Source organism: Ursus americanus, chromosome X, assembly GCF_024610735.1.
Source record: "Ursus americanus isolate L20-20 chromosome X, mUrsAme1.1.p, whole genome shotgun sequence".
In the NCBI taxonomy this organism is placed as follows: domain Eukaryota; kingdom Metazoa; phylum Chordata; class Mammalia; order Carnivora; family Ursidae; genus Ursus; species Ursus americanus.
This window is the reverse complement of record NC_142164.1, coordinates 60,141,323-60,151,411: the sequence shown is the minus strand read 5'-3', so window position 1 is coordinate 60,151,411 and position 10,089 is coordinate 60,141,323.

The following is a 10,089-nucleotide window of genomic DNA, read 5'->3' as shown; positions in this document are numbered from 1 at the left end:
AAATAACTTTGTACAACAATCTATATGACCTTAAATGCAGTTTATGCATGATTGGTTATGTTGTTCACTTTTAGAAAGCTTTAAATACTAGCACAGAGTACAGATATAATACTTATCATAGATAAATGAATTATTCTTATGTAGCCTGTGATCATTTCTTTAAAAATGTCAAGCACAATACTCTTATTTGAAAATTTAACTTCCCTACTATAAAATTGCTACTATAAGTAAATTGGTTTTTCCTTACATTCTTTTGCACGTTTTACAGCACTATAACTCACCATAAAAGTAAAGTTAGTGCTTATAATATAAACTTAAAACTACATTCCACTTTTAAGTAGTAAGTAGTTTAGGTGTCATATTAACTCTTTGGACCAAATACTAAGCCTTTAGGTGAATTACAAATTCAATATGTAATTACAAGTAAAAGTATGGTATTATCCTTTAAGAATCTGAAAGAGTTAATCTCCCAAGGTTCAAAATTTACCACACATGGACAATTAAGGTATTTTGAGAATTTTCAATGTACTGAATTGATGAAGTGGAAAGGGAACAACTGGTTTACAGAAACTGAATTTCAAACTGGCTACTATGGGGAAAGGAAGTAGCAAAATTCCACTAGCTATTATTATAGACTAGCAGATTTCCTGATCTTCTGGAGTTGGATGTAGATTTCCATGACCTGAGAATTTCCATCTGAACTGAGTTTTACATGATGGCATGTTTTCAAGTTGTTGCCAAAGAGTAAGAGTAAGCATTCTTATTGGAAACCCTCATGAGTCAAAGGTAGAAAGAGAAAAAAAGCTGAGAGGTGACTAATACTGAATACTATAGTTCGGTTAGAAATATACAGAGGAGCAGGAAGTAATGCAGTAAAATTTAGAGATCTGGTTCCAGTTCAAAGTGGCAACATTGGAGGAACCTGAAGTCACCTGCTCCCAAGGACATATCAAATCTGAAGCTATATATTGAATAATTTTCTATGGGGAAAACAAAAACAAAAATAAAAACTAAACACTGGCAGAATGACCCCTTTACATTAAAAAATGAGAGGGAAACCACATCAAAGCTGGTAAGGAAAGCTGAGACGCAATTTCACCATAAACTCCTCCCCTGGCTCAATGATCAACAATCTGGGTGGAGGGGATTCAAAATCTGGAGCTTCAACTTGAGGAGCAAAGTGTTTATATCCCATATTGGGCACCCCAGTTTTTAAGACTGATATGTGAGAGACAAGCCTCAAAAATGTCTGACTTTGAAGACCAACAAGCCTCAACCCCATGAGACCCACAGGGCTGTGGCAAACTGAGAAACAGCTCTTAAAGGCCTCCTTTGCACAGTCACTCATTTAGGGCTCAGTACAAAGCAGCCCCTTGAAAAGTGCCAAGACTTTATGTGAAATAGATTAATTTGCAAATTTTGAGGGTCAGATATCTGCTGAAATACTCTTAATACTCTTTAGGGACAGAGGCAAGCAGACAACATCTTCCTGCTCTCCCTCAAGCCTACTAAAGTCAGTGGGTACCATCTTTTTTTTTTCTTACTTTCCTTATTTTCCTTTCCCTTTTTATTTTTTAAGTTTCTGTTTTTTCCTTTTTTATTTATTTTTACAGCAGTTTCTACCTTTGTACTCCTTCGTTACCTCACTGTAGCCAGTGGAAACAATTTTTGCACTCTTCTTCTGTCACACTCCAAAGCACTAGTATCTTCTGGAAGAAAGCTTCCACACATATTTGGTGCCCAAGTTTTTACATTTGGTGACCTCACTTTTGTGGCTGTTGCTTAAAGGATGTCTTTTGATCACCTTACTCTGGAGATGTAGGGGGCTTGCATAAAATATGTCCCATGGGACTGTAACAATTGAAGAGACAGTTTGTGGTATGCTACCACTACCAGGATACTGCACAGATTATCAGGTTGAAATACACACTTAGTCCTTCTGAGAAAGAGGACTATATGGCTGTGATCTTTACACTCCCCTGCCTTGCTCCAGCTCATTAGTATCTTACATAAAGGAGTTTATAACTTTTCTGGTGTCATGATTTTTGCAGCTGCTGCCAGAGAACACCTCTACATTGCCTGGCTTTGGTGGCTAGCAGGGCTTACACTCACTAGTCTTACAGAACTGTATCCAGTGGAGGAAGTGTTCTTTAACAACTACCACCCTGAGGGCATAGCAAGGGAAAACAGACCCAAGACCTCACTCTTTCTTTGAAAGAGTTTTAATTAGCTTATTATCATAGCTGCAGCCTGAACATCAGGTTTCTAATTAAGCATATATCTAAGGCCTGACTGTAAACCTTTCCTGAGACCTTAGAGTATGGCACTATTTTCATGCTCTTCCTTTGCTATGCTTCAGGGTGCCAGAATCTCTGAGGTGTGTTTAGTGTATCTGGTGCCCCAGGTTTTATGTATGGTGTCTTGGTTTTTGCAGCTGCCACCCAGGGGCTAACCCTTGAATACCTGGCTCTGGTGGCCAGGGAATCTTATGTTTCTGTCCCCCACAAGTCTGTAACAATCAGAAAGATCGTTCTTGGCAGGCTGCTACCCCCAAGGCACTGCACAGGCAGGCAGCAGACTGGAATACACACCCAGCTATTCTGTGAAAGAGGCCTACTTGCTTGTCCTGGAACTTCAGTCTTAAGGGCAGGTTTAAGGTTTGACACACATCTAGGAGCTACTAAGTTGCTCTCAGAAAACATAGGCTGGGAACACTCTCATTGTGCTGTCCCTCTGCCTCACTACTGCTCATTGGCATCTCCCAGGATAGAGCATATAGTATTATGTAGAGGCCCAATTTTTGTGACTGCTGCTCAGGGAACAACTCTAGCCTGGCTCTGGTGTCCAATGGGGCTCAAACTTGCAGTCTTACAGGACTGTATATATTTGCATTCTTCAAAAACTGTTGCCTGAGGGTCTGGTTTCTAATCAGACTGAAGCTGGATGTTGATAGAGATCCTCCCCTTTGGGACACTGACATCTTGGCACACTCTCAACTACTAGGAGATATTAAAAATAAAATAGGCTGCCTGGACAATCACAAAGGTCTGAAAGACAACCAATAGCTAGGGCAGAGTTGAACAATAAGGTTCATTTCCTATATGAGGCTAAGCCTTCACGGGAGGGAGAGGTGGCTGTTTCATCTAATGCATAGACCAAAACAGAGAGTCAAGAAAAATGAAGAAAAAGAGGAACCTGTTTCAAATGAAAGAAAAAGATAAAACCCTGGGAGTAGGGGGGGAACTTAATGAAACAGAGATAAGTAATTTACTTGATAAAGAGTTCAAAGTAATGTTTGTAAAGATTACTCACTAGGGTGCCTGGGTGGCTCAGTTGGTTAAACATACAGCTCTTGATTTTGGCTCAGGTCATGATCTCAGAGTTGTGAAATCAAGCTCCACATCAGGCTTTATGCTCAGCTCAGAGTCTGCTTGAGATTCTCTCTCTCCCTCTCCCTCAGTCCCTCCTCCTGCTCTCTCTCTCTCAAATAAATATATAAAATCTTTTTTAAAAAAGATGCTCAATGGGGCACCTGGGTGGCTCAGTCGTTAAGCGTCTTCCTTTGGCCCAGGGTGTGATCCCAGGGTCCTGGGATTGAGCCCCACATTGGGCTCCCTGCTCCGCTGGGAGCCTGCTTCTTCCTCTCCCACTCCTTCTGCTCGTGTTCCTTCTCTCACTGGCTGTCTCTCTCTGTGTCAAATAAATAAAGAAAATCTTAAAAAAAAAGATGCTCATTGAACCCAGCAGAAGAATAAATAAACACAGTAAGAATTTCAACAAGGACATAGATAATATAAGAAAGTGCCAAACAGAAGTCACAGACCTAAAGAATATATTGATTCAACTGAAAAATACATTAGAGGGAATCAATAGCAGGCTAGATGAAACAAGAAAGGATCAGTGAACTCAAAGACAAGGAAGAGAAGCTCACCCAATCAGAGCAGAAAAAAAAAAAAAAGAATACCTTAAGAGATTTATGGGAAAGCATCAAACAGACTAACATTCACATTGTAGGAGCCCCAGAAGAAGAGAGACAGAAATTTTATTTCAAGAAATAATGGCTGAAAACTGCCTTAACGCAAGGAAGGAAACAGACATACAGATATAGAATGTCCAGAGAGTTCCAAATAACAGGAACCAAGACACATAATTTAAAATGTCAAAAATTAAAGATAAAGAAAAAAGATCTTAAGAGCAGCAAAAGAAAAACAAATTGTCACATACAAAAAAAGGATAGAAGTAAAGCAGATTTTTCAGTAGACATTTTTTAGATCAGAAAGTGTAGAATGATATATTTAAAATGTTGTAAGAAAAAAAATATCCCAACCAAGACTACTGTATCTGCCAAAGTCATCATTCAGGATTGAAAGAGAGAGAAATAGTTTTTTATACAATCCAAAGTTAAAGGAGTTCTTCACCACTACACCAGACTTGCAAAAAATATTAAAAGGACTTCCTTAAGCTGAAGAGATGAGACACAAATCAGTAACAAGAAAACAAATGGAAGTATAAATCACACTGGTAAAGGTAAATATGGTAAATATAGTGGATTAATTGTTTATAAAGTTAGTATGAAGTTAAAAGACAAAACTAATACAAATAATTGTAACTGCCATAGTTATGGAATACACAATATGTAAAATGCGACATCAAAAACAAAACATGGGAGGAGAGTAAAAGTTAAGAGCTTTAGAATGCATTCAAACCTAAGTTGTTATCAACTTAAAGACTATTATAAACATAAGTTGTTACATGAAATCATCATAGTAACCACAAAGTAAAAACTTATAGTAGGAGTAATGTCACCAAAATGGTGACTAAGTTGTTCCTGATTTCATGACCCTTCACATGAAGAAAAACTAACAACCATTTAAGAAAAATGAGGGAATCTTAGATCACTGGGTGAGACTGAAGCACTCTCCTGCACCACAGAGACCAAGACAGACTACATTAAAAAAGTAAGAGAAATGGCTACACATTGACCACATTGTCCCTTCCCCAGGCCAGCAGAGCACCACACTGAGAGGTTTCCCCTGAGTCTCTGGCTTCTCCAATGAGAAAGAACCTGGGGACAAAACCAGCCCCTCTTCAGCATTGTGGGTTGCTTTGTGGGAGCCCCTACTCTGATTCTACACCATGAGGATTGCAGGAGAATCTACAGGGCTCAACCACTGGGAATCTGACTGTGTTGGAGAAGAGGGGAAGGGTTTGCAACAACCAATACATGGATCTTGACAGACCAAGTTCAAATACAAAGTGCCCAAAAAATAATATTAACCAGTAGCTTTGCTGGTCTGCAGAGCCAAGTCAGGGGCATACTCTGACTACAGAACTTTGCAAGCTTTGGATATGCCTGATTTGGATCTTCAGATGAGGAATTTTGCTGGCCATAGAACCTGGTTTGCCTATGCCCAAGCAAGAAGTTGAATCACAACCCCATCTGCAATGGAGAATGTCTTTAAGCCCCAGAAAGCCTGGCAACAATTTCCAGAAACAATGAAGCTCAGAAGCACTCGAGCTGAGAGGCAGGAGGGTAGGACTGGTTACCCCCAGAGCAAAGCCAGTACTAGATGTGGATCATTCCTGTGCTATGTACAAGCAGGGAAATTAATTCATAGCCAAGGCTGAGAATAGCTCCCAGTACCTCCCATGTAAAAAGACTGGGAAAATTAAAGTAGCTTGGAGAAGCTCCTCCCCCTCCTGCCCAGGTAAGGAATCTGTGACATAGTCCCACCCACTGTGGGAAGTGTTTTTCAGCTCCAACTGCAGAAGGGCTGGTGCATCTCCTGGAAGTTTTGCAGCCCAATGCCACATGAGCCAAAAGGTAGGCAAGCAGGCAAAACTTATAGTTTTCAGAGCAAAGTTAGTGTCCCTCTTTGATCAGGGAACATCGGGTATGGGTCAGCTTGACTTAAGACAAGAAAGAGCTTTATTAGTTTTAGTGATGCTTTTCCTTCTGTGCCCAGGCAAATAATTTAATCTGTAGGTCTGTTCATTGTTGAATAAACCTCTAGCTGTCCAACCAGGGAACATAACCAGAGCATACAGGAAACTGCATAACCCAGTCAAAAGCTGTGCATACAATGGCACTTAAACTGAGAACACAGCTTGTGCCTTCCCCTCTCAGCAGAGCACAACCAGTGTCTTCACCTGACCAGGAAATTAAGTGCACACTAACTGATTCAGATCCCCAAGCAAGTGGTACAAGCTCTGGGTCCCATGCTATTGCCTGGCCATGGCAGGTAAGCTAATTCATAGCCCCATCTACTACTAAATATAGTACCCAGTCCCTACCATCTAGTAAGTCTTAACAGAGAATGCAAACAATCGTGGAGCCCACCCTACAACCTCACCTGGGTAGGGAACAAAGCCGGTAGACCTATCCAATCATTCTTAGCCAGTGGTACACCCCAGTTCCCCACTCTCAGAACTCAAACAGTTTCTTTACCCAAAAATAGACCAGAATAGTAGACCTCATCTGCCTAAGGACTTTATCAGTGTCATACCTAGAAACCCTACTGAGCTGACTGGTGAAGAACAGTCTCTTCCAAAGCAAACATATAAAGTTTAAAAAAGGGGCCAATTAATCAAATGGTCAGATACCAACATAAGTAATCACCAAAAAAAACAGGTAAATAATGACACCACCAAATGACACTAATAGGACTCTAAAAACTGACCCTAAAGAAATGGAGATCTGTGAACTCTCAAAGAATATATAGAATAATCCCATTAAGAAAGGTTAGTGAAATACACTAAAATGCAGACAGACAACTAAATAAAATTAGTAAAACAATGCATACATTAAACAAGAAGTTCAACAAGGAGATAGCAACCATCAAAAAGAAAAACAACAACAACAACAAACAAAACACAGAAATCCTAGAGTTGAAAAATATAACCGAACTGAAGAATTCCAGAGTTTAAAAAGTAGACTTGATCATGCAGAAGAAAAGATAGGACATTGAAACTCACCTAGTAGGAGAAGAAAAAAAAAGAGTAAAAAAAGCCTAGGAGAATTGTGGAACACAATGAAAAGAAACTATATTCACATTTTGGGGATTTCAGAAAGAGAAGACAAAGGGAAAAGGGAAGAAAGCATATTTAAAGCAATAATGTCTAAAAAATTCCCAAACATGGGGAAAAATGGATATTCAGATCCATGAAGCCCAAGGATACCATATTGGTTGAAACCAAATAGGACTACATCCTAGACACATTATAATTATATTGTCAAAGTCAAAGACGAAGAAATAATTTTAAAAGCCGAAAAAAAAAAAAAGATAAGTTACATACTAGGGAATCCCTATGAGACTTTCAACGTATTACACAGAAGAAACATTTTAGGACAGTACAAAATATTGAAAGAAAATAATTGTCAAAATAGATTTCCATGCCTGGCAAAGTAGTCTTTTAGGAAAAAAAAAAAAGACTAAAGACTTTCCCTAACAAGCAAAAACTGAGGGTGATCATTACCACCAGACTTGTTCTACAAAAAATGATATAGTATTTTGAGTTCAAGTAAAAGAACTAATTAACATTATAAAAATTTAAAATGTCAGTGTAAATCTCACTGGTAATAGTGAATATATAGTCGCAGTTAGATTCTGCAATATGGTTAAGAGTGGTGCATAATTTACTTACAACTCTAGTGTAAAAGTTAAAAAATAAAACGAACATATTAAAAACAACCATAATTACAGCAATCTGTTGTTCATTCAACAATATTAAAGAAACTTATAAATTATAACAGCAATAACCTAAAATGTGAGGGGGAAGAGAAGTAAAAGTATAAAATTTACAAATTCTGTTGAATTTAAGATGTCAGTTTAAAATAAGGTATTATAAGTTTAAGATTTTTATATAAGCCTCATGGTAATCACAAGAAAAAATCCTACAAAAGTTACACAAAAGAACACAATAAATAAGTCAAAGTATACTGAACCCAAAAGACATGCACACACACACACACACACACACACACACACAGAGCAGAATAAGAAGCAAGGGAGAAAAAAATCTATAAAACACCCAGAAAACAAATAACAAAATGACAATAGTAAGTCTTTACTATAAATAATGACTTTATACATAAACAGATTAATTCTCCAATTCTAGTACATAGAATGACTCAATGGATAAAAACAAAACAAAAACAAGATCAAACAATATGCTGTCTAAAAGAGACTTCTTTTGGCATTAGAGATACATATAAACAGAGAGTGGAAAAAATAGAAACAAGACATTTTGGACAAAAAGCAAGAGTAGCTATACTTATATCAGGCAAAATAAACTTTAACATAAAAATGGTAAAAAGAGACAAAGTAGGTCATTATATAATGATAAAGTGGTCAACATACCGACAAGATCTAAAAATTGTAAATAATTAAGCACCCAACATTAGAGCACTGATTTATATAAAAGCAAAAGCTTTCTCCAAAGAAGACATACAAATGGCCAACAGACACATGAAAAAAATGCTCAACATCTGTAATCATTAGGGGAATGCAAATGAAAACCATGGAAAACCACCTCACACCTGTCAGAATGGCTAAAATCAAAAACACAAGAACAATCATTGGCAAGAATGTGGGGTAAAAGGAACCCTTGTGCACAGTTGGTTGGAATGCAAACTGATGCAACCACTATGAAAAACAGTATGGAGTTTCCTCAGAACATAGAAAATAGAAGACAGGAAGATAGTGGTGGAGTAGGAGGACCCTAGGCTCACCTAGTCCAATTAATACAACTAGATAACTATCAAACCATTTTAATGCCCCAGAAATCGACCTGAAGACTGACAGAAAAAAACTCCACAAATAAAGGGAGAGAAGAGGCCACATTAAAGAAGGTAGGAAGTGCAGAGAACTGGTTTAGGGAAGAAAAGGATGCTGGCTACTGTGGAAGGGAGGGAGTTGTGATCTTGGAGAAGGGAAAGAGAGATGAGCACATAGGAGAATGCACAAGGAGAAAGTTTCCCCAGAGTCAGAAGATGAGAGGGCCTGAATTTCATGAATTCTTGCAACCATCAGGGCTTAAAGCCTAGAATTTTAAAGGTCAGTGGTTTTGGCTGGGATAGAGCCTGGAGGGCACTGTGCTGCTCTTGAAAAGAAGACAGGCAAACAACATGGGGGAATAGAGCATGGAAAAAGTGATCCAAAGAACATCATGGGCAAACAGCAGGGAGATTATTTGCTCTTCTCAGATCATGCCCCTGAGAGGCAGCATTTGTGGAAAGACTTCTCCAAGAATAAAGGAGCTGACCAGCAACATTTCCCTCCCCTACCACTCAGCATAAACACAGAGTCATCTTTGGGAAGCATCACCGTGGCACTTTGACTGCCTAATTTGCTTACACTGAGCTCCACCCCCCTGTATTCCAGTGGGACTGCCATTCTCAATCACACTTCCCTCGGTCCCAATGCAGAGGACCCTTCCCACAGAAGACCAGCACAAATCCCTGCCCACATCATGCCTCCTTACCAGAGAGTTTTTCAGGGCCTCAGTTCTGGTGGAGGTGGTGTCAGGTCTCATTTCACAAGCAGACAGACCAAAGCACACCTAGTTAAAACTCGCCACATTCAGGCCAAGGACCAAACACAGCCCACAACAGGAAAGGAGAGCCTCTGCAGATAACTGGTCTGAAGGACAGAGAAGCAAGAACACAACAGCAGAGGTCATGCAACACACATTCTGGAGACACTCCCTGAAGTGCCAAGCCCTAGATATCACATGACCTCTTCTTCATCAGGTCATTATAATGAGAAGCAGGAGACATAACTGGCTTTTCTAACACAGAGAAGTAAGCATAGACTTAGACAAAATGAGAAGCCAGAGGAATTTACCCAAATGGAAGAACAAGATAAAATCATAGTCAAAGATCCAAGCAAAACAGATATAAGAAACATGCCTGATAGAGAATTTAAAGCAATGATCATAGGATACTCACTGGACTTGAGAAAAGAATGGAAAGATAAAAGGGTTAAAAAAGAATCAGTCAGAGATGACAAAGAATGCAATAAATGAGATAGGAAACAAGCTTGATACAATGAACAGTAAGATGGGAGAAGCAGAGGAATGAATTAATGA